This window comes from Ziziphus jujuba, chromosome 10 (genome assembly GCF_031755915.1).
Source record: "Ziziphus jujuba cultivar Dongzao chromosome 10, ASM3175591v1".
Lineage (NCBI taxonomy): Eukaryota > Viridiplantae > Streptophyta > Magnoliopsida > Rosales > Rhamnaceae > Ziziphus > Ziziphus jujuba.
In genome coordinates, this window is record NC_083388.1 from 5,999,430 (window position 1) to 6,020,085 (window position 20,656).

At 35.4% G+C, this 20,656-nt stretch overlaps 1 long non-coding RNA gene across 2 annotated transcripts in view; it reads right to left on the reverse strand.

Annotated features, from left to right (window-relative positions):
- Window positions 1-377: 377 nt before the first annotated feature.
- The window catches only part of LOC132799750 (uncharacterized), a 51,010-nt gene continuing 30,731 nt past the window's right edge, over window positions 378-20,656 (reverse strand). The window contains exons 2-3 of one of the 2 annotated variants that reach the window (XR_009634534.1): window positions 1,384-1,473; window positions 378-471 (exon numbers count right to left, since the gene is read on the reverse strand). This is a non-coding gene — a long non-coding RNA (uncharacterized LOC132799750). Of the gene's footprint in view, window positions 472-1,383; window positions 1,498-20,656 lie in introns of both variants that reach the window. The other variant, XR_009634533.1, reaches the window with a different exon arrangement.

Below are 20,656 nucleotides of genomic sequence, written 5' to 3' on the forward strand. Positions count from 1 at the left end.
TTAGAATTGTTAACCATGATGTCTAGAGTAAGTATTCTGAGCCTGTATCAACATTAAACAAGGTTTTACACTAAAATGTCATCTTCAAAAATACAACTTCATATCGATTAATCAACTTTATTACCGGCTTCACGTCTAGTAAAAACACAAATTGAGATTTGGGTCTTCCCCTTTAATTACAACCATAAGCGACCAGCCTCTATAGGACATCCAATCTTGTACCCTAAATAAAACAGAATAGAGAGTAAGAGCTCTTTAGCTGTGATACTATACTCATTAGATAGGTTTACAGAATCTCGTAAGTATAGAAATCACACGTAGTAAATTAATGTAGTTTTCAAACCTGAAGTGTTACTGTACTCTCACTTCAATATCTTCAGCTAAAGAGCATTGCCACTACAAGGAGATGTTTAAGTGCATGAAAGATTTTTCCTAGTCGGATGTTTCTGATTCTGATAATTCTGAATATATCTGTACAAAACTTTGTAATATGTTAAAAGTTCCATGAACCTAAGAAAACTTATATAGCTTTTAATATGTTAGGAGTTCCATGAACCTGATGCATCATGCAAGAGCTAGATAGTTAAAATATTTTACATTCTTAAGTTTGTTTTTTTCTAACACAACTTGTTTTTTGGACAAAAGTAATCACTGCATAAAATTTAAATATGTCTACTATGTAGCTTGGGGTATTTGCACTTTAAGCCTTTATTTTTAAAATGTTGCAATAAATAAAATGTTGCAATAAAATTGTGATCTTCTATTTACAATTTGTTATATATAGGTTTGAAGTCCAACTATTCCCAAACTATAGGCACCAAAAATGCAGTTACAAAATGATAATAATAGTAATAAACAAATTGGCAGGTAGACATAAGTGAACAAGTGGAAATCTATTGTATTCTCGATAGCCTACAAATACATGGACTGGCCTTCGACTGTCTCTGCTTATTCATTCAGGGATACAGAATTTTGGTCCAAACACCTTCAACTTTATTTATCTGATTCTTTTCCTTTAGTTAAGTTGGTTCATGGTGTGTATGTGTGGCTTTGTGTGTGTGTGTGTGTGTGTGTGTATTTATGTGTGTGTATATTTCTAGCAGTTACGAATATTATAATTTCTCAGATAACAGAGAAAGGAATACTAAAGAAAAAACAAGCTCCATGCTCATATAGTCATATTTAATTAATTAATGTTGAAAATTGTATTATTTTGGAAGAATATTAATGGTGATGAACTGAAATAATAAGATTGTATTTTCTCTCTGACCTAATTATTAAATGTATGCCTCGTTGATACATCTCTAACACCAGAAACATTAAATTTGTCTTCTTCAAGAAATTAATAAATAAATCATCATCATCTGAAGAGATAATACATACCATGTAATGTTGGGTTGTGATGAGGTAGCAGTAGTTTGATGGTCCTCCCAAAGCTTTTTAAGAGTTGTATTAACATCACCCTCCAAAAGCCTCTAGTATTCCACGTCATCATTACTTGCAAGATCCAGACGCTGAATAAGCCAATAATGTTTTAGTTGTTGTGGTTCTCTGACCATTTGAGAGAAGAAATGTGAGAAGAAAAATAAAAATAAATCTATTACTCTCTTAGAAATAAATTACAAAACATGAAAATTCTCTCTTGGAGGATTCTCACGTGGAACCTCTCTCTACATTATCAAATTCTCTCTGGAATTGCTCACTCTTCTCTCAAGCTCTCTCTGGAAGTTAGACACTCTCTCATGGAGTTTACTCTCAACACTCCCCACTTAGGATAATATTGAGCTTTCTTGGGTTTGCTTGCCATGCATGCAATGGGATAAGCCTATTTATAGGCTTACAAGTTCTGACAGTTGTCCACAATTGTTGAGCAAGTTGGAGTTCGGTGTTAAATGCAGCAATGGCCATTGTCATAAATGGTGAGCTGCTGGTTTCACACTGTCGGTGCAGTGTGGTGTAGCTGGACTTCACAATTCTACCCTTCCAGCCGCATTTAAACTAATGGCCATCTGCCATCCATTCCAGCTATGTCTCTGCACAGCTTAACTTCTCTTGAGCAACGACTTTTGTTAGCATATCCACTGGATTCTCCTTTGTATGGATCTTCATCAGTTTCAACAACTGTTGATCTATTACTTCGCATATCCAATGATAGTGGATATCAATGTGCTTTGTACTGGAATGATACATTAAGTTCTTGCTCAAATCTAGGGCACTTTGGTTATCACAATGTATCTTGTAGTTTTCTTGCTTGATGCCCAATTTTGTGAGAAAACGTTTTAACCACATTGTTTCCTTACCCGCTTCTGCTGCAACACTGTACTCTGCTTCTGTAGTGGATAAAACAACACACTTTTGCAATCTTGATTGCCATGACACAGCTCCCCTTGCAAAAGTGTAGAGATAACCTGATGTAGACTTTCTATTATCATGGTCTCCAGTTATATCTACATTTGTATAGCCTTCTAAGACTGGATCACCTTTCCCGTAGTACAAACATAGCTTTGATGTACCTTTAAGATATCTAAGAATCCACTTGACTGCTTTTCAGTGTTTTTTTCCAGGATTTGAAAGAAATCTGCTCACAATACCTACTGTGTGAGCAATGTCTAGTCTGGTACACACCATTGCATACATCAGACTTCCTATCGCTAAAGAATATGATACTGAAGCCATCTCCTCTATCGTTTCTTTGGATGAGGGGCACAATCTTTTGCTCAACTTGAAATGATTTGCAAATGGAATGTTGACTGGTTTGGCTTTATCCATGTTGAACCTCTTTATCACTCGTTTAACATACTTCTTTTGAGTTAGCCATAACCTTTTGTTCTTCCTGTCTTGGATTATATACATTCCGAAAATTGTTAAGCTGGTCCTAAATCCTTCATATCAAAGGACTTAGATAGTTCCTTCTTCAGCTGACTAATTTTCATTGCATCTTGTCCAATGATCAACATATCGTCTACATATAGCCAAAGTGCAATGAAGTTTCCATCTGGAAATTTTTGAATATAAACACACTGGTCTGCTGCAGTCCTCTTATAGCCTTGACTCACCATAAACGAATTAAACTTTTTGTACCATTGTCTTGGTGCTTGCTTGAGGCAATATAAGCTCTTCTTTAGCTTACATACGATTCTTTCCTGAAAACCTCAAATCCTTCTAGATGCTCCATGTAGATTTTCTTATGTAAATCACTGTGAAGAAATGTTGTCTTCACATCCATCTATTCAAGCTCTAGGTTTAGACTTGCTACTAAACCAAAAATGACTCGAATTGAAGTCATTTTTACTACTGGTGAAAAAATATCGTCAAAGTCAATTCCTTTCTTCTGAAGAAATCCTTTGACCACCAATCGAGCTTTGTATTTCACTACCCTTTTGCTGCCATCTTTCTTGAGCTTGAACACCCATTTATTCTTTAGTGACTTCTTTCCTGTTGGAAGCTTAACCAACTCATAAGTATGATTTTTCTACAAGGATTCCATCTTATCTTGCATTGCTTGCAGCCACTTTTCCTTGTTTTGATGAGAAATAGATTCCTGGAAACTCTCTGGCTCCCCTTTTTCAGTAAACAGAATATACTTAGATTCTGGAAATCTCTTTGATGAAATTCGACCTCTCTCAAATCTCCAAACTTGTAAACTACTGGCTTCAAGAGGTGTACCATCATTTAACTACTGTGATGGCCCTGCAGCTTCTTAAAAGGATTGAGTCTCCTCCTGCTCAACGTCCCCTTCTTCCTCCTGGTTTACTTCTGGCATATCTTCACGCACCTCATTATCCTCTGTGGCTATTTGTGCTGGTGCTAGATTAGGACCAAAATTCTTGGCACTAGAACTACAATTAGAAGACATGCTAGGCTAGAACTACAATTAGGAGACATTCTGGGCTTTTTGATGTCTTCAATTGTCTGGTTTTCATGTAATATTACGTCTCTACTTCCAATAACTTTCCTTATTTTTGGGTCCCATAACCTGTATCCGTATTCTTCATCTCCATATCCTATAAAGATGCATGGAGTAGATCTTGCATCGAGCTTCTGTTTGAGCTCCTTGGATACATGTACATAAGCTAAACAACCAAATACTCTTAAGTGAGAGTAGGAGGGAATCTTACCCGATCATATTTTCTCTGGAATTTCAAAATTCAACGGTACTGACGGTGATCTGTTGATTAAATAGCAGGCGGCATGAACAACTTCTACCCAGAATGGCTTTGGCAGCTTAGCCATACTAATCATGCTTCTGACCTTTTCTGTAATTATCCAATTCATCATCTCGGCTACTCCGTTATGTTGTGGGGTGCGAGGGACCATCTTCTCATGTCAAATGCCGTGTCTTATGCAATAGGCATCGAACTCCTTGGAAGTATACTCGCCTCCATTATCTGAGCGGAGACATTTCAGCTTCTTTCCTGTTTCATGCTCTATCATGGCATGAAATAGTTTGAAGTAATCCAATACCTGGTCCTTTGTCTTCAAGAAGTATACCCACACCTTCCGAAAAGCATCATCAATGAAGGTCAGAAAATACCTGTTGTCACTTAGTGATTCCACCTCCATGGGACCACAAACATCAGAGTGCACCAGACTAAACAACTCTGATCTTCTCGATGCATAGGAATTGAAAGAGACTTTATGTTGGTTACCAAACAAGCAGTGACTACAAGGATTTAGCATAACATCCTTGCAAACAGTGATAATCTTTTTCTTTGCCAAAGTAGACAACTCTTTTTCACTTATGTGATCGAGTCTCTGGTGCTACAGATTTTGAGATGCCTCACCTTCTGCAATGATGAGGCTGTCTGCACATATCTTCACATGAGTCTTGTATAACGTTCCATAAATATGTCCTCGGGTAATAACTATGGCACCTCTCATCATTTTCCATATGCCTTTGCTGAAATGGTTATCATAGCCTTACTTATCTAAGGCTGCTCCCGAAAGTAGATTAAGCCGAAGGTCTGGAACATGACAGACATCCTTCAAAGTGATTGTACAACCAACATTTGTTTTTACCTGAATATCACCAGTTCCCACTATTTTTGTGAAACTGAAATTTTCCATCTTTACTGTACCAAAGTCTCCTGCTTTGTACATTTTGAAGAAATGTCTATGTGGAGTGACATGGTAGAATGCTGCAGTATTGACTACCCACTCAATGTCTTGGGTTGATATATGACGGTATGTCTCTTCTTTGGTGGAGCAGAGCGCCACTACTCCTATAACAATGACTAGTGTCTCTCCATCCTTCTTCGGCTGATTACCTTGGAGTCTCAGCTTTCTCAACAACTTTCTGCAGTTCTTTTTCAAGTGACCCTCCAGGCCATAATGATAGCATTTATATGATGATTTCCTACTGTCTGTAGATCTACCTCTGCTCTTTCTCCTTCCTCTCCCCCTATCTCGACCACCTCTTTGCTGTCTTCTCTTTCTGTGACGAGGGCATGTGATTGGTCCATGCCAATGTCCTTTCTCCTGGCCTCTTCATTAAATAGGGCATCCTTAACCATAGATATAGTAAGTTTGCCATTCGAGGCTAAATTATTGAGAGAGACTACCAATGTTTCCCAACTTATCGAAGAGAGATTAAAAGTAGGAGAGCTTGATCATCATCCCCTAGTTGGTAATCCACAGCAGATAGTTGATTTACCAAGCTCTGGAACTCACTGGTATGCTCGACTACAGAAGTTTCACTCTGTGATTTTAGATTTACCAATCACTTAAGCAATAGGGCTTTGTTCCAAGCAGTCTTGGTTTCGTACATTTCCTCCAATTTTGTCTAGAGGACATATGCATCCATTTCCTTCACTACATGATGGAAGACACTGTGGTCGATCCATTGTCTAATCTGACCGATCATTTTCTTGTTTAATTTCTTCCATTTTGCTTCTTTGCTGGGATCATGGTTTGCTCCTTTAGCTTCTATAGGATCAAACAAATCCTTACAATTGAGGAGATCTTCCATCCGAGGTCTCCAAAGTATATAATTTGTGGCAATGAGCTTAACCATAGCTCCGAAGATGATTCTTCCATTGACATAATGATTTGATAAAAAACAGAGCTGAATTTGGTAAAACGAAGTTAACCATTGCGTTCGGAATAGCCGAAAATGGTGGACTTGACTTGTCCGAGGTCAAAATATAATTACCAGAAATTTTAAGGCAAAAATGCAGTTTTCCAAAATTTTGGAGTCAAACTATAAATATAGAAACTACAGTGGTCAATATGTAAATTTTGAAAATACAGGGGTTGTTCCGTAATTTCAAAAATTTTTGCTGGCGTCGCAGATTGTGATGACGTGGTGATAGCGTGGCTGATGATGTGTTGGATCGCGTGGCTGATGTGTCTGATGATGTGTCAGCTGACGTGGTCATTTTCAACCTCCAGACGGAGCGTGTGGTGCGTGACCTATTATAGAAAATTTTGGGAGGCGCGTGTGGGCACGTGGAACATCGCGTTACTCTTCTAAGAACTTCTTTTTTCTCATCTTGTCATGTTCTTTCACCTGGTATTTTTAAATTATTGATTTGAACAACTTTTTGAAACACCATCTTGAAGAACAGAGGCTATGTTTCTTCAAATTTGGAACCCAAGCTCTCAACCTGGAGCTCTGATAAAATTTGTTGTGGTTCTCTAACCATTTTAGAGAAGAAATGTGAAGAAAAAAAATAAAAATAAATCTATTACTCTCTTGCAAATAGATTACAAAATACGAAACTTCTCTCTTAAAGGATTCTCATGTGGAACCTCTCTTTACACTATCAAATTCTCTTTGGAATTGCTCACTCTTCTCTCAAGCTTTCTTTGGAATTTAAACACTCTCTCTTGGAGTTTACTCTCAACACTCCCCACTTGGGATGATATTGAGCTTTCTTGGATTTGCTTGCCATGCATGCAACTGGATAAGTGTAACAACCCAGTCCACCCGTATGAGATATTGTCTGCTGTGGGCCCAGCCTGCACGGTTTTAAAAGACCTCTCAAGGGAAAGGTTCACACCCTCTTATAAGGTATGCTTTGTTCTCCTTTCCAACTGATGTAGGATCTCACAATCCACCCCCTTTAGGGCCCACCGTCCTCAATGGCACACTGATCCGGGTCTGGCTCTGATACCAACTTAACAGCCCAGTCCACCTACATGAGATATTGTCCGCTTTGGGCCAGGCTGTACGATTTTAAAAGGCCTCTCAAGGGAAAGGTATCCACATCCTTTTATAAAGCATGCTTCGCTCTCCTTTCCAACCGATGTGAGATCTCACAATGAGCCTATTTATAGGCTTACAAGGTCGGTTGCAAGGCCACCATCTTCAACAAGTTCTAACAATTGCCCACAATTGTTGAACAAGTTGGAGTTCGGTGTTAAATGCAACAATGGCCATTGTCAAAAATGGTGAGCTGCTAGTTTCACACTATTGGTGCAGTGATGTGATTCTGCCCAAGCCCGCTCAACCGATAACCCGCTGTGGTGCTAACTCGACACGGATGAAGACTAGGCCAATCACAAGAGCTCAAATTAAGAGATTTAAGGAAAACCTGGGAGTATTTATACAGGGGGTAATCAATCTCAACAGAGCTTGTCCATACTAGAAGATACAAAGTCTATTCTAAGCATCCAAGTGGTGGAAGCCGATACGGACCCGGGTGACGGTTTTGGTACATTTTTGGAGTCCGAGAAGCATGAAATGCTTCCAATGCTTTATGGGTTCAATACATATGCCTAAGAGGTCATGGAATCAAGTTAAAGCAGCCTCAAATGCAATCAAAAAGGGCTTGTACAGACAGCTTCAACAATTTGGCCGAATTTGCTGTATTGCTTGCTGGCTTTACTGTATTAGCCTTTTCTTATTTTTCCAAGCATGGGCAACGTGTGGGCCTTCATATTCAGTTTATTTGGCATCCTACAAAGCATCTAGAAGCTGATTTGGAGCTCAATTTGGTCAAAGATTGATCAAAGTCAACTTAGTCAAAAAACTAGTATTATAGTTTCCTAATTTGATTCTACTTTTTGTTTTAGGAAATTACCATTACTTTTTAGTTTTTATTTATTTATTTTCTGGAAAAATAAGTTTAGGAAAGTTATTATTTTATTAATTTCATTGTAAATTAATTAATTCCTAATTCAAAATAAAGGAATTAATTAATCCAAATTAGATTAGGAAAGGAGTGAGAATTTCGGCCACCATAGAACTCTTTATTGTGTGGCCTGTTTTACCTAGGGTTTTTAGGGTTTACTTTGTTTCTTTCAAAGCCTATTTAAAGGCTTATTTTTCAATATGAATACAACTTGGATTTGATAAAGAAAATACTTGTGAGATTAATTATCTCTTTGTTCTTTGAGAACACCTAAAACACCATTAGAGAATTGGTTGTTTTAGCTTCACTTATCAATAGGTTTTCCATCCCCTATTGTGGCGTCTACATTATACCAAGGTTTCTAACCACAGGTTGGTTAGGGGTTGAGGTCAATTCCATTAGAACCTAAACTTAATTAAGATCCGGGCTAATATAATACGGGTTTAGGAGCAGGTCGTCCTAGGTTCGTATCATGCAGTGTGGTGCAGCTAGACTTCACTTTAGTTTAATTGTTATTCTATACAGCCTCGGGGTGTATACAGTACCATGAGAAAAAGTCCTCATCTCAGGGTATTTAATCACAATTAATTGTTCCAAATTCGAAAGTCTTATTATGTTATTACCAGCGTAGAACTTTCCGAGGCTGCACAAGTCATCAAGATGTAAAATCTTCAGGTTGCTAAACCCAATCTTGTTTTGATATGTTTCAACATCACATTCTGCTTCATGATTATTCCCAATTATTTGTGTCATTCTTTTGCAATTGCGTACTTTCATTTATGTAAGTTGTTGCAGACTTTTAGCGACTGCTGCCGAAGCCATTAAAATTTCCAATGCATCTCAATCTGATACTGTAAGAGCCCAATTCACCCGCATGAGATATTGTCCACTTTAGGCCCAGCCCGTAAGGCTTTAAAAGACCTCTTAGTGGTTTAGGGGTCCCACCCCTTCACCTGCTAGTCCCACTGACCTGGACCTCCCAGGCCCAACCGAGATATTGTCCGCTTTGGAAGCTAGGTGGTGAGCCCAATCCTACCCCTCACAGTTTTATTTCCTCACATGAAGGCCTCTCAAGGGAAAGGTATCCACACCCTCTTATAAGGCATGCTTTGTTCCCTTTTCCAATCGATGTGGGATTTCACAATCCACCCCCCTTGGGACCCAGCGTCGTCCCTGGCACATCGATCCGGGTCTGGCTATGATACCAATTGTAATAGTCCAATCCATCCGCATGAGATATTGTCCGCTTTGGGCCCAGCCCGCACGGTTTTAAAAGGCCTCTCAGTGGTTTAGGGGTCCCACCTTTTCACCTGCCAGTCCCACTGGCTCGGGCCTCCCAGGCCCAACCGAGATATTGTCTGCTTTGGAAGCTAGGTGGTGAGCCCAATCCTACCCCTCACAGTTTTGTTTCCTCACAGGAAGGCCTCTTGAGGGTAAAGGAAATGTATCCATACCCTCTCATAAGCCATGCTTCGTTCCCTTTTCCAACCGATGTGGGACTTCACAGATACACTCAAACTTGTCAAATTTTGGAAACACATTGAAGAAGTCATTAGGCTATTTAATCTCTCACACCTTAATACATTCAAAACTTCCACAACCCGAAAGGTTTTACATGTTTGGACACCTTTGTCATAGAGATGCATCAACTTTGGAAGTGCATCCAAATCCAATTTTCTTGAAGGCATGACTATGTCAAGTGCTTCATCAGAACTTATTAGTGATTCCATGATTGGACTGCGAATGCAAACATACTCAAGATGTTCAAGTCTTTGAACAAATTTGAATGAAATTTATATGATTCAGAGAATTTGGAATGCAACTTTATACTCTTTAACTTTGGAAAAGGCAATGTTGAAGACTGATTACCATGCCATATCCCACTAATGACTTCAATCTTGTGAATCTTCAGTACTTAAGTTTGGGAATTTAACCTGATTATTAAGATATTTAATAATAAACAAATAAGTAAATAAAAACAATTAAAAAAAAAAAGAAAGAAAGAAAGGAAACTACCTTATCTTTGATGAAGAGAGGTTGTTTATTGACTGATTCTATTTCTTCATTTTCATTGTTAATGTGACTTGGAAGAGAGTCGCTAATGAAAGCCTCCATTTTTCCACAATTTTTTATATCTAGTTTTTTTAATGATGAACATCCAATACAATCTCCGGCACAAAACCTCTTAAGTTTTGGAAGGTCATATAGCACAAGAGATCTAAGTTGAGGGAAAAAAATCTTTCCCAACTTTTCTTGTCCTGCTGATTCTTCTGTGGAAACTACCTCTTTTATGTTTTCACATCCACGTATCTCCAACCGTTCTAAATGCACGAGACTTCCACACAAAGATGAAGGTATTAGACTTTTCAAATTATCACACTTTTTCACAGTCATTCTTTTTAAATTATTCTCGAACTTTTCAAGAAGCTGCGTGTCCCACATCATTTGCTAACTATTAAGTGACTGGAAATACAGTTCCTCCATGTTGGGGAACTCAACCTATGGGATAAATAATAAATAATAGTCAATCACTCATTGTTTGAAATAATAATCAGTCACTTAACAAAGCATGGCACGTGGGCTTAATTATTTCTTGAAGACAATGCTATGAATTAAAAATGACATTGATAACTAATTCATATAAACTATATATGTGGGGAAGTTCGCATTGCCTAAAGGTTAATATTTGGTATTGCCACACCAAATAATAACAATACTAATAATAACTATAACGCACTACAATACGTAAATTATCAAAATAAATTTATCTTTTGGCCAAATAAATTTCCTAATTTTTCTTCGCTAAGAAATAAATTTCTTAATTAAAAGTTTAGTTTAAAGCAAATGTATTTTCAATGAAACTAAAGATACCTTTTAGTCAAAATTTAGTTTGTGATAAAAAAGTACAACGTACAATGTAACATTAGGTTATAAAACATTTTGTTATCTAGGTCTATGCTTGCTTTTGGTGAAACGTAACCAAACATAGGATTTCATATTTGGGTCCCCAAGAAAATAGAACAACATAGCATTTTATCACCAAATTATGGTTGTGATATCGAATATATAACATCTTGTCACAACATATATATGCCTGCAAAATATAATTTGAATTGGCAATTGCACACCATAAATGGTTAGACAAATTTGAGATCAAGTATAAAAAAGGGAAAGAGAGAAAATTAATAATAAAAAGTAAACAGGACTATAACACTTACAAAAAGGACAAGTAATACAAATATAAATAAGACATTTCACTTTAACTTTTATAACAGCTTTTAGAATTGATTATTTTTACCTCATCTAAAAATGGAAGTTATATATATAAATATATACACTCCGGTTCAAATAACGTTTATCCTAATTTATTAAATTAATGATAAAAAAACTTAATTTGAGAATTCATTCCAAAAGTAAAACCGAAAATTAAATACAGAAGACACACACATATATAAACACTACACATACACACATGCATACATATATATATATATATATATATATAAACATAATTGGATTGATAATTTTTTCTTTTTTATGTGGCGACCAATATGGATGAGATAATTTGGCATACATAATATCCTTACTATAAGGTCTTCACATCTTTACTATACAGAAATTATATATATATATATATATATACAACCAGCTCTACAACTTAAGAAGATTATCATTTGATCGAAGAGAAATTGGTTTGGTCAACAAGTTCTTACTTTGAATTTCATCCTTGAACGCTTATGATTTGATAGCAATAGTATAAATTAAATAAGTTTGAATAGGAGTTTTGGCATTACTCTACACTAGAAGAAACGATAATGTGTCTAGTATTCGTTAACTTTAATTAATTAACAACCAATACAATTCATAATAGAAATGTTAATAATTGTTATGTGGGATAAAACAAAACATTTTGTTATCCAGATCTATGCTTGCCTTTGGTAAAAGTGTACCCAAACATAGCATTTTATATGTCGCCCATTAAAAAAAAAAAAAAAAAAGACAGCATTTTATCGCCATATTATGTTTTTTTTTTTTAATTCAATCACCAAATTATGGTAGTGATCAAATATATAAAATATTGTCACAACATATATATATATATATATATATATAAGTGCAAAATATACTGAGTTCACAATTCCACCCCATAAATGGTTAATCATATATTCATATCAAATATTAAAAAAAAAAAAAGAAACAGAGAAAATTAATAATAAAAAATAAACAAGATTATAAGAACATTTCCAATAGCTTTGTAGATTATTTCCTATGTGGCACATAAATTGAGAGGATTTCTAGTTTATGTGGTATAAATGTTCATCTGATAAACATTCAATCCAAAAATGATTCTCTAATGGTTTTTATCTAAATCTCAATTAATTAATGATATCTCTTTAAATTTTTCTATAAAAAAGAATAATAATTAATAATGTTTTATTTATCATTTTTTTCTTTCTGAAAAATATTTTAATGAGGAATATTTTGATGGGTTATACTGTCTAGCAGACCATCTTTGACAGTATTTATTTTATTTTTTTACTGCATCAGTTTAAAAGAGTTTATAGACAAAGCTATTAGAGATGCTTTTTTTTTTTTTCCTTTTATTAAATCTATGTCCATATTTTTCATGTGGCAACATTTGCACTCCACTAAAATTTTACACAGTTTACTTTTAACTTTTAGAGTATCTCTAAAGGTTATGTCCATTGGAACTTAGATGGCAAGGGATTTGGAAAGTGTTAAAGCTTGGATAGCATAGTATCTATTAATGAACAATGTCTATTTAAATTTCTTTTCCAATGGATCATGTTTAGAATTTTAAATGAAATGAGTTGGCATTCTGTAAGAGGATATGAGAAGAGATGAGAAAGAAAAGGCTGTAAATTAATGATAAGAAAGGAGAAAGGAGAAAGGAGAGGGAATATATTGAATTTATGATTCACATTGTCTAACAAATCTCCTATGAAGAGAGGGTACAATTTCTTTTCTTTTCTTCTTTTTTTTTTTTATCACTTCACCTTAACAAATCTCTTGCACATGCCAGTAGAAAATATTGATTTAAAAGGTTATTTATCCATTTGATGTGGTAAAAATATTTTTAGACGGATAGAACTAATTGATATTCTATTGAAGATGCTCCTATAGAATTTTTTGAATAGACTAATCTAACCTTGCTTAAAAATGGAAGTGATATATGTATACACATATAGTTTTGATCTAGTGAGCTACTTAGTTCACCTTATGGTCAATGATATGATGTGCACTATACTCAATGCGAGCAAAAAAAAAAAATTGCATAAAATTTTCATTTAAAAAAAAAATTAGTATAAGTGACAATTTAATTGGCCGCTATTAAAAGATTCATATTCCTTTCTAAGTTTTTCATATTAAAGAATGAAAAATAAAAAGATATTGAAAATTAATATTACCATTTACAATTTTCAAATTTTACTCCTATGCAACTAACCATAAGATAAACTAAGTGGTTCACTAGATCATAATTCGATATATACACACACATAGGTGTTAGGTCCCATGCAAAATTCCTCACCGGAATTCTAGACAAGCCCTAATCCCAAAGAAATCCTATTGGACCTTCCGATGGAAAATCCAGCAGCATCTCCCCTAAGGGTTGGACTTACTACAAAATTCCCTGCCAAAAAAAAAAAAAAAAAACACACTTCTAACAATATCTCCTTATTCCTCCCACCTTACTACAATTTATTCCCACAAAGTTTAGCACATCAAATTTTAACAGGGAACCAGTGAAATATTTTATAAATACATCCATATAATATACGGTGCGTCAAAGGTTTACAATTAATTTTGGAATTAATACAACAAAGTATATAAACAAATAGTGCAAGGTAGAACAGAAAAGAAAGAAAGGACTCCTTGGAATTCGGCAGCAACTAAAACATCGAGCTCACTCCAGTCGATCACATCTACTAACCTGGGTCTAGGGAAACAAAATTTAAAAACGTGAGATGCTAATCATCTCCATGAGTGATCCAATCCATTATACAAAATAAACTTAACCAATTAATAATAAATAAGTTAATAAATATATACTAAGCATTTGAAATAATGTTGTCTCTCAAAACCCTCACAGTTCACTCAGTTGGAAATGTTCCCCTTTTAAAACATTTCACAAAACCCAATAATTGTATATGACCCAAAAACCAATAAAGTAATTAACCAATAAAATAAATAGAATACAAAATAATTTTAGAATCTAAAATTTACACTTTGAGATTAATAATAACAAATAATTGAATCCATAATAATGATCATAATACAATCACAAATAAATTAACCAAGCCAAGGGAATAATCAAGGAATATTAATAAATAAAATGCAAATAATATGCAACAAATCAATTTAGTAATAAATGGGTTTAACGTAAAACAAAATTGATTTTAATGAATCTTAAATTTATGTAATCCTTAAAAACATGATAAAATATATTTTTGGACACAATAAAAATAAATAATAAAATCAATATAAATAAGATTCATGTAAAAACCTCGATTTAAATAAATAATAAAAACATGAATAAAATACTTTTAATTTCAAATATCACTTTGAAAAACATTTAATTTTTGATAATCGATCGGGAAAATATCTTGACGCATCATACTATATACCAGTGATGTCAAACGGTGTCCAGCGTCCCAAAGCACTGTCTGACGGGGAGATTAAGAGAGAACCCGCATTCGATCACCGTGGTGTCCCACCGGGCCAATGCTATCAACAGTCACCAGGCCATGGAGGGGACGGCTGATGCTCACTGTGCATTATATCCTACCAGCCCTCAAGTCCAATGGCCTAATCATGTGCCCTAATCATATCCATGTAAATCCAATACAGAATACTAGTATTGTATGAGTGCATCTAAAAATCATAAAATCAATATATTTTTAAATATCCAAATCTCATAAATCCCACTTTTCAAATCCGTTGGTTCACATCACATTTAAACCCATAATATTTTTACATTTCTTTTTAATCATCAACATCATAAATCCACCACTTAAAAATCCATCAATTTCAAATCCATTGATTTAAATATAACAATTTTCAACACCATGAAATCCAGATCAATAATCAAACGTATAAATACGGATTTTGAACTCAATACTTTCATACAACTATTTTTCTCAAAACCTTAAAATCAATTTATATCAAAATCACATAAATTTCATATTTGCTTAAATCCACATCAGTACATTTATTATACGCAATAAATTCCATAATATAAATTTAACAATAATTGACCATAATTTAAATCCATAACTTCTTTAAAACCAAATATATGAATTCCATGCAATATGTGCTTAAATCAATAAACTTTTGGCATCATAAATTCAAAAAAATAAATTTAATAACAATTTAAAACATAATTTATTTAAAAACCTGAAATATAATTTTTGATGCAATACATGCACTAAGTCAACATAAATCATCATCATAAATTCAAATAACAATTTCTTAAATATTAAACATATATAGCACATTTTTCATAAACTAGCACATTTTTCATAAATTCAATTAACACCATATATATATATATATATTCACAATCCCAAAATATAGTTTGGTGACATTACATATATTAATTAATCATAAATTGACATTATAAATTTTAAATACCAATTTGTCTCAAATATCAAACACAATTATTTTTCATAACTTCAAATAACATAAAATATTCATAATTTAAAATCTGAAAATAATTTGAAGGTGGGTCACTCACATCAAGCATGCAATTCAATCAAGATCCTCCATAGGATCGATTCCACAATCCACACATGCTCCTCTCGGAGATCGGACCCGTGGTGGCTAGGATCTCACCGGAAAGCTCTCGGATTTAATGCCCTTGATTCTCTCAAACCGTTGCGAATTGGAGAAAAATGATCTCAAATTTGGGTTTAGGGAGGTCAAATTAGTGGAGAAGAATAGGTGGGATGATAGGAAACTCACTGGAACTGGGTTTTCTGGCGAGCCGACATGGTCACCGGAATCCGCCACCTCCGGCGGCCATGGGCTATAAAATTTGGTGGGGAGGTAGATCTGGTGATGGATTAACCAATGGGATCGGCGGTGAGGAAACGTAGATTTGGTTTGGGAGAAATCGACCGAAGAAGGAAACGGGCCACTCACCGAAAAACACCCCGATCCCGGCACGTCGCAGCTATCTAGCCATGATTTTTAGCTAGTCGGCCAGTTTTGATGGGTGGGTCAAGGTGGTCAGGCATGTGTACTGTTCTAGTGGCCAGAAATGGGTGAACAGCGATTGCCGATGGTGGTGGCTTCTCTCCCTCTCTCTCTCCTCCCCTCTTTCTCTCTCTTTCCCCAGGCCCACAAGAGTTTTGGCCAAATAAAAGCCACTCGTGGGTGACACTGTTCACTCATGGGATTGGCTGAGAGAGCAACACGTGGCACACACTGTTCACTTAATTCAAATATATATTAAAATATTACGGTATTCGGAAAATGTTGCAGGTTCATAACTTTTCAACCAAATGTCCAAATTAGGCGTGCCGTTTGTCTATGAACTTGTATTAACAAGTACTTTATCATTATATAAGAGTCAAATCAAGATTCTACATAAATAAAAAGTCAAACTCGGCACCCTCGGACAACTTGGACCGCAACTTGTCTTGCTCATAACTTTCAAACAGTAATTCTGATTTTGACGTGCTACTTGTCAGGACCCATCCAAAATTCCTCACCTGGAGCATGCCTCACCTCAAACCAAATAGTTTCCAAAATGATTTAAAATCTCAATTTAAATACCAAAATATTTAACTACTCCAAGTTCACTTATGAACCCATTAGAATATAAAACCATTTAATACATTGTCAAACCTTACGTAAAATGACAACTCATATTTAATAAGGCAAATATTTTATATGCATAATCCAAACATTCAATCAAATGGTATATAAGCCAAATTATTCGAACACATATATATTATATTATACCCCAAAACAATTTTTTTTAAAACTAATAACCATAGCAATAATTACAATAAATCAAACCACAATTTCTTTAAATTTCCAATATATTCTTTTGGCACCAAAACGTATATTAAAAACATTATAAATTAGCAATACCATTTTAGATAGAAATTCTCATGATATCGAACACATAAACATATTTTAGAAATATTCAATTATGAAATATTCCAACAAATTAATTTAATAATTAATAATTTCAAATTCAATTTCGTAAAATTCTTTGAATCAAAATATTTTTTTAATATATAAATATTTTGATTCACTCAATTGGGCATCAAATTTTCACAAATAAATCCACTAAATATTTGGCACATAAAAATATCAATTTCAAATATTCAATTCACACAAAATATTCACAAATTTAATTCCCGAAATTAATTTGAAGGTGGGTCACTCACCTGGAGCACGCCGTTAAACCAAGATCCTCCATGGGATCAATTCCACGACGCATCCGTGCTCCTAAAACAACAATATTACACAACTCAAATAAATTAATATTTTATTCGGGTAAATAATACCCGGTACCCGAGGGGTTAAACACAAACGTTAACCAAAATTGACGGGTAATATATCGAATCGAAGCTTGAGTGACAAGGATTACGAATCTGGTCTTACTTCCCGGAGATCAGACCCGAGGTGGCCGGAATCTCGCCAGAAAGCTTTCAGCTTTTAGAGCCTCGATTCTCCCAAACCGTCGAGAATTGGAGGAAAAGGACACTGGATCTGGGTTCAGGGGGTTGGAATTAGTGGGGAGGGACCGGAGACGTGACTAGGTACTCGCTGGAACTGGATTTTCCGGCGAGCCGCCGCGGTCACCGGCAACCGTCACCGGCGGCGGCGCGACCGGTGGCCGATGGTTGAGATTTTTGGGGGTTTTGTAGATCGAGGGGAGAGGGTTCCAATGGGACCGGCGGTGAGGCAAACGGAGGTCGGACGGCGAAGAGATCTGGGTTTGAAGATTTTCGACCCCTTGCCGGAAAATACTCCGATCCCGTGGCCGTGAAATTTGGTGGGCTGGCCGGAAATGAGGAGGTGGTGAGGAGTGGCTGGAGCGTGTGGCCTGAAAATGGCCGGAAATGGGTCAAACGGCAGTGGCCGGTGGTGGAGGGGAAAAATCACCGTCGCCGAAAAACGCTCCGATCCCGATGCGTTACTAGCAGGTTGGCCGTGAGATTTGGGTTGCCGGTCGGAATTGAGGAGGTGGAGGTAGTGGGGTGGCACGTGTGGCCCTCCGGTGGCCGGACGATGGCCAATCGGTGGTGGCCAGTGGTTCTCTCCCTCTCTCTCTCTCTCTCTCTCCTCTCTCTCTTTCTCTCTCCTCCCCTCCCATTTTGCCAAAATAAAAGCCACCGTGGGTGATACTATTCACCCACATGGACCTCTCAGATGTCGACACGTGGCATCACTGTTCACTGATTCAAAAATATTAAAATATTACGGTAGTCGGAAAACTTCACACGTCCATAACTTTTTAACCAAATGTCCAATTTAAGCATACCATTTGTCTATGAACTCGTATCGATAAGCACTTTACAACCATACAAAATTCAAAGCAAAATTTTACAACCATAAAAAGTCAACTCCCCGCACCTTTTGGACAATTTGAATCTCGACTTGTTTTGCCCATAATTTTCAAACCGTAGCTCCGTTTTCGACGTGCTACTAGTCTACGAACTCTTGCCAACGTGTACTTCGTAACGGTACTTCAGTCAACCTAGAATTCCATCCGAGTCAAAAAGTCAACTTTTGACCCCTTGTTCAACGGTCAACGGTCAACGGTCAACCTCGATCAAAGTTGGAAAATTTCCTTTGTACTTTGGGACGGGGTGTTACACTACCAGTCTACAAACTCGGGATGATACGTACTTTGTACTGGTGCCTCGCTCAATGCAAAATTTTACCCGAAACAAAAAGTCAAAAATTTACCCCTTCTCGGTCATCAAAGTTGGTCAATCTCGGTCAATGTGAGAAATTTTCCAGCGTACTTCGGGATGTGGTATTACATAGGTTTCACATATGAAGTTTTTGGACAAAGGTATTTAATAATAATCTAATCCTTCTAATTTATCTAATCTAAAGGTTCATGTTTGTTTTCTTCAAAACCCTTTAACATCACATAATCATATCAATTAAACAACATTTATGTTTTACCTAAACTATTGATTAGTTCTAAAATAACCTCTTTCCTCAGTCTGAATCATCTATCTCTCTCATTCCCCAATTCTTCTTCTTTTTTTTTCCCTCTTTATCTACATTACTATTATTTTTATTTGAAATAGATCCTTATATCCTTGAAACCTCTCTATCTTATACTATTTAAATAATTAAATAATGAAGTTGAAAAATTCTCTACATGATCAACAAAAGATAAAAATTCTATATTATATCCTTATAGATTGTTTGTATACACAGACAAATAAGATAAAAGATTAGAAGTATCATTATGAATAAAATATATGACTTGACAAATAGTTTGATTAATATAGGGACTAATAATAAATATGAAAGTAAGAGAGTGTGAAACATATTTCTATAGTAGAAAGGCTATGCAATTTGCCATTTCTATTATTACCATCTTGTTATACTGTAGGTCAAAAGAAGATGGCAAGTAAACCCTTTAGGTTTAGAATCTTAAAATACATAAAATTTAATAAATTATTGGAGAATATTTACATCAAGAGAAATTGGTAGAAAATATTTATTAATTTTTTATTCAAGTCGGCCATAATTTTGTTCAACCAATTAATTAAACTTCAACTTAATTTAGAATCCCCATAGAATAGCGTACATATATATATATATATATGCGCATACGTTGAAGAGGTATTAATTCTTTATTCTTTCTGAGAATTGGAGGAGGTATTAATTAGAGGAATAAATGAACACCTAATAATCCATACATGAAAAACCAAACCAATTCCATCCGTAGACCTTGGCAAATAAGAAATATTATGGACATCAAAGGAAGAAAAATTAACTATAAATTGAATTTATGGAATATATATATATATATTACATACCTTTTCATTAAAAAGAGGAATGGCGCTGGTATTAGTTGTACTCTTCGGTTGATGATCAGAGCAATACTGTAGAAGCTGGGGTAATTCTTCCAACCGTAATATACGCAAACGAGGAAACTCAATCTTAGCATTCATGGCTTCATCATTGTCAACTATCTCCTCTATCATCTTGCAATCATCCACAACAATTGCCTCAACTAGTTTGGCTATGGAGAAACAAAAGATACTTTTCAATCTATCACATTTAAATACAATAAGTCGCCTCAAATTGTGAAAAGAGTCCGGTGCGAGTGTTCCATGGCAGATCTTTTCCAACTTCACCAAATTTTGAAGCTGCAAAGACTCCAAATTTAGAAAGGCAGTTTGTTCAACCGAGTTTACAATGTACAGAATTCAAGCGTTATCTGCAACTAGAAGAAACTTACAATGTGGAAAACCCTCTTTATTTAATTCATACACAACACTATTTTTACCCTCTAATCCATATAGTTCTATCACATCAGATCTTATTAACAAATTTCCAAGCCCAAGCTCATC